This window comes from Hordeum vulgare, chromosome 6H (genome assembly GCF_904849725.1).
Source record: "Hordeum vulgare subsp. vulgare chromosome 6H, MorexV3_pseudomolecules_assembly, whole genome shotgun sequence".
Lineage (NCBI taxonomy): Eukaryota > Viridiplantae > Streptophyta > Magnoliopsida > Poales > Poaceae > Hordeum > Hordeum vulgare.
The window spans coordinates 445,873,583-445,881,709 of NC_058523.1; positions in this window are offsets into that span (position 1 = coordinate 445,873,583).

Consider the following 8,127-nt stretch of genomic DNA (forward strand, 5'->3'; position numbering starts at 1 on the left):
GAACGGAGATCTCCTGAAGCGCTTCTATACGTGACCGCCGATGGGGGCAATGTAAAGAACAAGTATTGTTGAAGTAATACAAAGCAGATTGATTTCTTGCAGGTCCAAAGTTCTTCCGCGTTTGCACACTCCGGTCTAAAAAACTCTCTTCGAGTGTGCACTAAAAGTCGCACTCGGAGGCTTAGCTGCGACCCAGAATCGCCTAAGTACAAACTCTCTCTCCGAGTGTGCACTAAAAGTCGCACTCGGAGGCTCAGATGCGACCCAGAATCGCCTAAGTACAAACTCTCTCTTCGAGTGTGCACTAAAAGTCGCACTCGGGGACTTAGCTGCGACCCAGAGTCTCCTAAGTAAAAAACTCGCTCCGAGTGTGCACTAAAAGCCGCACTCGGGGACTTAGCAGCAACCCAGAGGCGCCTAAGTCAAAAACTCACTCCGAGTGCGCACTAAAAGTCGCACTCGGGGACTTAGCTGTGACCCAGAGTCGCCTAATTAAGAAACTCTCTCCGAGTGTGCACTAAAAGTCGCACTCGGAAGCTTAGCTGCGACCCAGAATCGCCTGCGTACAAACTTTCTCTCCGAGTGTGCACTAAAAGTCGCACTCGGGGACTTAGCTGCGACCCAGAGTCGCCTAAGTAAAAAACTCGATCCGAGTGCGCACTAAAAGCCGCACTCAAGGACTTAGCTGCGACCCAGAATCGCCTAAGTACAAACTCGCTCTGAGTGCGCACCAAAAGCCGCACTCAGGGACTTAGCTGCGATCCAGAATCGCCTAAGTACAAACTCGCTCCGAGTGTGCACTAACAGCCGCACTCGGGGACTTAGCTGCGATTCAGAATCGCCTAAGTACAAAACTCGCTCCGAGTGCGTACTAAAAGCCGCACTCGGAGACTTAGCTGCGATCCAAAATTGCCTAAGTAAAAAAGCTTCCTTCGAGTGTATACTTGAGACCCACTCGGAGGCTTAGCAGACCCTCATTGAGGCTCATGTGGATGTGAAGACAACTGACAACTACATGAGTTCAAACTCGCTCCGAGTGCGCACTTCAAGCCGCACTCGGGGACTTAGCTGCGATCCAGAATCGCCTAAGTAAAAAATCTTCCTTCGAGTGTGTCCTTGAGATCCACTCGGAGGCTTAGCAGACCCTCATTGAGTCTCATGTGGATGTGAAGACAACTCACAACTACATGAGTATCAACTCACTCTGAGTGTGCACGAGATGCCGCACTCGGGGACTTAGCTGCGATCCAGAATCGCCTAAGTAAAAAGCTTCCTTCGAGTGTATCCTCGAGATCCACTTGGAGGCTTAGCAGACCCTCATTGAGGCTCATGTGGATGTGAAGACAACTGACAATTACATGCTCCGCATGTTTGCCATTGGCTTCACCAAGAAACGCCAAACAAAAACCACGAGCCAAAATCGTGTCAAAAAAAACTTGGCGAAAGAAGAGCAAAATATTCGATTCGAATTCAAAGTTGGATCGGCTCGGTGTGGATCAAGCTTATCCACACCGAACCACAAATGTGACGGCCAACAGCAGTGGCCAAAGTTTGATACAGATAACACTCGGCATTCCGAGGCAAAAGTGCGTTCACCATAAAGTTTTTCAAGCGTCACCAGGACTGGCAGGCTCCACAAAGGTGTCAAGGTCGATCTCGTCTGCGATGCGAGTGGCTGTTTCGATGAAGGTCTCCATGAAATCTTCGAATCGAAGCTTCTTGGTGTTGGCGACCTGCAACGCCATCAGCTTTTCTTCGCAAGCTTCTTTGCAGTGCACTCGGACCAGAGATAGCGCTACGTCCGCACCACAACAAGCAGCAGACTTCTTCCATGCCTGCACTCGGTTCGAGACGTCCTCCAGCCGAGTCATCAACCCTTCTATTTCTTGTCGGGAATATACTTCGGGCCACAGCTCCTTGTCGATGCGGCCGATGACTTCTCTCAAGCGGCCAATGAAAGGTCCCACTCTGCCAAGGCGAATATGCGCTCGGAGCATGTCCCGGTTGGCTTCGTTGCCAAGTGGAACGTTCGGAACAACCGACCACTCAATGTCAGCTGCTGCAGCCTCAGCGTCCAGACAAAAATCTGCAAAGAAAAGACGAGCACAAAGTAAGCGCAGAATGAACTACAAAGTCAAGAAGCACTCGGCAAAAAGCATACCACCGAGCAGTGCAATCATCTTCCTTGCCCAGTCGCTGACATACTTCTCCTGCGAAATGCACCGACTGTTCATCAACTTCATCTGACCCATCAGTTCAGTTCTTTGCTTGCCCATTTTCTCAATTTCGGCCACCAATACCTTGTTGGTCTCCCGGGACTCCTCCAAAGACTTCTCTCGGTCAGCAAGAGCCCCCTTCACACCAGCCAAGTCATTCACAGCCGACTCCAATTCCGCAGCAAGATGAACCTTTTAGCCTTGAGAGCATTGTACGCGGATCCCATTTCGCAAATCTTCTGCCAAATCAGCGCAAAGGGAAGATCAGACACATTCAACAAGGAAAACAAACAAAGCTCAAAGTTCTTCAGACCCCTGCCGATGCAAGCACTCGACAGCGATCTCGGGGACTACACCCAGTGGGTTCACTAAGAGTGACCCCACTGGCATGAAGCTCGAACAGGCCGGCCCTATTGAGCTACATGACAAACAGACAAGCCTATGAGACTACTGTTACCCGACCTGAGTAACACTACTCCCGGAGACTACACCAAGTGGGTGCACTCGGAGTGCCCCCACTGGTACCATTCGGGTAGATCAGCTCTGATCTGATCAGGTCACGGAAAATGCATATAAAGACAACTGCCGGTGCAAGCACTCGACAGAAGTCTCGGGGACTACACCCACTGGGTTCACTCGGAGTGAACCCACTGCAAAAAAATCCTACTGTATCCGAGTATATCACTTAAACCCCCAGTGGGTTACAAGAGGAAAGTAAACACTTACTAGCGCACTTACTCGGATATCGTCCCGGAGCTCCAAGCTTCTCTTGTACAAAGACGCGATGGAGTCGTACGCTCCCTTGGCATCACCCACCATCAACTCCACCTGCACCATGGCCTCCTTGGCAGCTCCCACTTGGTCTTCCGGGAGGTGTCGGGCATCGTACTGGACGGTCGACGGACCTAGCACGATAGAAGACTCCTTGGGCATCCCAAGTCCTGCTCCAGTCGGTTCCGCCGCCAGGGGCACCGCCTCAGTCGACGACATCATCTCGGTCGGCGGCGCGTCCTTGGCGGGAGTAGCAGCAGATGGAACAACCTCAAGGACAGGCGCCAAAGTTGGCCCTGATCCCATTTGGTCGTCCTCCTCCAGATGAATCACCTCCGAAGGAAGCCCGACTAAACAACATGAGGTTACAGAAAAAGGGCAAGATTAAAGGCAGCACTCGCGAAACAATAATGCAAACTCTCGGAGTCATCACAACGTACCTTACTGGTATGTGGCAGTGTTATCCATATCCATGGGATCATCGTCCTGGCGCGGCAGAGAGGTGGCGGAGGTAGCAGCTCTGTCAAGTAGAATCCACTCGACTGATAAGCTTGAGTTCAATCAAATACTGAAAGAAGATGGGAGAACAAGACACTTACGCTGAGGCAACTGGAACAGCGATCCTCATCCGAGGCAAAGCTTTCCGAGGCTTGGACCCACTCGGTTTGGCCACCTTGTACGGTTGGTCCGTGGGCTCGGCAGCAGCGTCCCTAGTCCTCTTCACGCTCCGAGCACTCGGAGCCATGGGAGGAGCTGGCGGGGCACTCGGGGCCGCTGGATGAGCCGGCGGAGTAGCGGGTTCGTGACGGCGCTTAGTTCGAGGCTCTGATGGTGGACGTGGCGAGCTCTGCTCCCCAACCTCCCCCTCCTCCTCTTCGGTCTCCTCCTCCATCTCCCGACTATCGGAGACGTACTCGGCGCTGTCCACGCTACCCTCCTGGCTACCCTCTGCTTCCTCAGCTGGATTCCCGTTCGAGACGGGAGCATACCTGTTGGTCCACTCCTGCACAAAATACAGTCGACGACGTCAGACGTCAGGCGGCGGTACAAGAAAATCGATAAATCTAAGAAGAGTGAAAGCACTTGACAAGGGGTGCTCACCTCATTCGGAGGAGGATTATCGGCGCGGAAGGGCTTCACCCGCTGGGCTCCTCTGGGGTTGTCGCATGAGCCTGTGATGCCGCGGACCCACGCTGTCACAACCTCCCCGGTCACGCATTCCGGATGAGTCCGAGTGGAGTCCTCAGGCCCCATGTAGTGCCACATGGCGTGGTGTCGGGCTTGCAGCGGCTGGATGCGCCGACCTAGAAAAGTCTCCAGCAAATCTGTGCCGGTGACTCCCTTGCGGACGACAGCTATCAGCGCGTTGACCAGAGGTTGGATCTGGATCTTTTCCACCATTGAGAGCGCAAGCTGCCTGGGAGGGGTCGGACGGTCTAGGCTAAAGGGCGGCAACCCAGTCGCGGCATTCAGACAAGCTATGTCCTGGCAGTAGAACCAGGTCGACTGCAAGTTCCTAAGTGACTCGGACAACTCGAGAGGGGGGTAGCTACTCTTCGTTTTCTTCTGGAAGCCTAAGCCCCCGCAGAGCTGGAGGAGATGAGTTTTATCGTCCGACTGGCTAAGTTTTTTGACAGTCTGGGACCTAGCGGAGAAGATGTACTTGAAGAGCCCCCAGTGGGGGGAACATCCGATAAAGCACTCGCAAAGGGTGACGAATGCGGCAAGATGGGATATCACGTTGGGAGGAAAATGATGGAGCTGCGCCCCGAAGTGATTCATAATACCTCTAAAGAAGGGGTGGGGAGGCAAGGAGAAGCCCTTGAACACGTGGCTGAGCAGCAAGACGCGCTCCCCCTCCTGCGGCGCCGGCTCCGTCTCGCCCTCCGCCGGCAGCCTCCACGACTTGTTGGCGATCATGTCGTGCTCCACCAGATCCAGCAAGTCGTCCGCCGTCACCGTGGAAGGGAGGAAATCCCCCGGGATCCAACCCACCGGCAGTGCCCGCTGTCGCCGCTGAGCAGGATCCGCCTTCTTCTTCTTCTTCTTCTGCAACTCGAGCTTGCTGGTCTGTCCCTTCGTTATGGTGAAGGCGACAGATCCGGCGAGGAAGAGAGGAAGGAGGAGGCTTGGAGCGCGCAGGGAGCTACGGGAAGAGCGGAGTGAATGCGAGTAACAAGAGCAGCGCAACAAGAAACCCCCGCCGGAGAGGCTTAAATAAGCTTCCGACTGGGTCACTAACAAGTGGCCCCGAAATCTTATCCCCCGACCAGCTGCTACGATGTTAGTGGAGAAGATAACGGCGCGGTAATCGAGGCGGCAGAAACTACTCGATGGCGAGGTCGACATCCCCGCTGAGCGCGCGGCAACCGAAATTTGAGGATCCTAGAAAATCCGCCGCTGTCAGTTTGACCAGTCACATCGAAAGATTCCGCGGAAGCACTCGGTCCGTGATGGTTCGTTTCACTGGTATATTCACTCGGATCACTGGTCGAAAGGATAAAATGGATCGAGGCAAACAAAGCCGATGTCACATCCATACCAGTCGGATCCGTACTCCAGGCACCACTTCGTCATTCCAACCCCGATCCATTCGGGGACTAATGATGGGGTTATAGTCCCAGGGTAGGGTCATAGGCCTGCCCTATAGGTCCTACCCAAGGACTACCCTTCATAGAGGGCAAGGCCCTTAGATAGTTCCGACTGAACTAAGGACCCCCATCATCCAGTCGGTGATGAGCATTCGGAGCATATTTATCGTACCGACTGAATTCCACTCTGTATATCGTAACCTCCCAGGAGGGCAATGTTCATACGTTTTCATACACCATTATTAGCATTTAAGGCATACGTTACCTGTAACGTAGGCATTTACTCGCCACTATTCCACCCCTGTCCACCGGGCCGTTGTGGAGGGCAGCGCACTCTATATAAGTCGCCCTTCCCCACTGGTGCAGGGGTTGGCATTTACTGTAATCCTATATTCCACTTGACACTAAGCTCCCAAGAGCACTGAGACGTAGGGCTTTTACCTGCACCGTAGAGGGGCCTGAACTCATACAACCTCGCCGTAGCTAAGGCTCTACCCATCCTTTCGTACCCTACACATCTACTGTCAGACTTATACCCACGACAGCGCGGGATACTCAAGTCGGAGACGAACCTCTCTTTCCCATGTTGCCTCCTTTTCAGAATGATTTGACCATTGAACTTTAAGAAACTTGATGTTTCGACGTCGAGTGGTACGCTCAGCTTGATCAAGAATACGCACAGGGTATTCTCGGTATGAAAGGTTATTTTGGAGATCAAGCGTTTCATGGTCCATTTCTCGGATAGGATCCGAAAAACAATGCTTGAGTTGCGAGACGTGGAATACATCATGAACCTTGGAAAGATGCGGAGGAAGTTCCAACTGGTAGGCAACTTCTCCTCGTTTGGCAAGAATGCGAAAAGGACCAATGTAATGAGGAGCCAACTTGCCCTTGATACCGAATCGATGGGTACCCTTCAAAGGTGTAACCCGAAGGTAAGCCTTCTCGTCAACTTCAAAGGTCACAGCCTTATGATGACGATCATATTGGCTCTTTTGACGAGACTGGGCTGTTTTCAACTTTTCACGAATAATGCGAACTTTCTCTTCTGCATCCTGGATCATATCCAGGCCAAAAAGTTGCCTCTCTTCGGTTTCTGACCAATTAAGAGGTGTTCGACATCTTCGTCCATAGAGAACTTCAAAAGGAGCTTTCCCAAGCTTGATTGATAACTATTGTTATAAGCAAACTCGGAAAATGGAAGGCACTTCTCCCAATTCATACCGAACGATATAACACAAGCTCGGAGCATATATTCTAGAACTTGATTCACTCTTTCTACTTGACCCCTTGATTGAGGATGGAAACCAGTGCTAAAAGATAAGTGAGTTCCCATGGCATTTTGAAAACTTTCCCAGAAGGAGAAGTAAAGATACTTCCACGGTCTGAGTTAATCTCCAGAGGAACACCATGAAGAGACACTATTTGAGAGAGATATAACTCTGCTAGCTGGCTAGCTGTTATACTTTCACGAACTAGAAGAAAATGAAATACTTTGGAAAGACGGTCAATGACCACAAAGATAGCATTATTTCCTTTCTTGGTCTTGGGAAATCCGGTGATGAAATCCGTACTGACTTTATCCCATTTCCATTCAGGAATAGCTAAAGGTTGAAGGGTGCCAGTAGGCCTTCGATGTTCTGCCTTAACTCGACGACAAACATCGCAGTTAGCAACGAACTCAGCAATTTCTCTCTTCATCCTAGTCCACCAAAACCTCTCGCGTAGGTCCTGATACATCTTAGTATTACCAGGATGAATGGTGAGAGGAGAATCATGAGCCTCCTTAAGGATCAATTGCCGCAGACGTTTGCTCTTAGGAACCACTAGACGGTTCTGAAAGAACACAACACCTTGCTCATTGATAGAGAAATCCCTAGGATTTCCGCTAGCAATATTCTCCTTGATCCTGGATATACCCTTATCATATGCCTGCACGGCTATGATTTGATCCCTAAGAGTAGGCTTCGCCACCAGGGTAGAAAGGAATCCTCGAGGAACAATGTGAAGATTTAACTTCCAAAATTCCTCATAGAGACGTGGTTGACCTCGTTGTAGCATCAGATTGTTACAATAAGACTTACGACTTAGTGCATCAGCCATAACATTGGCCTTCCCTCGGGTGTAAGTTATCCCTAAGTCGTAATCTATGATCAACTCAACCCACCGTCTTTGCCTGAGATTCAAATCCGGCTGGGTGAAGATATATTTCAGACTTTGGTGATCGGTGAAAATTTTGCAAGGATTACCAAGAAGGTAATGTCGCCAGGTTTTAATTGCATGGACTACAGCTGCAAGCTCAAGATCATGTGTGGGATAATTATCCTCATGTGGACGCAACTGTCGAGATGCGTATGCAATCACATGACGATCCTGCATGAGAATGCAACCTAATCCTTGTCATGAGGCGTCGTAGTAGATACCATCCTTAGAGAAATCTGGTGGTAGCAACACATGTGCGGAAATCAGGCGTCTTTTCAGTTCCTGAAAACTATGCTCACACTGTGGTGTCCACTCGAACTTTTTATCTTTCTTGAGGAGTTCAGTTA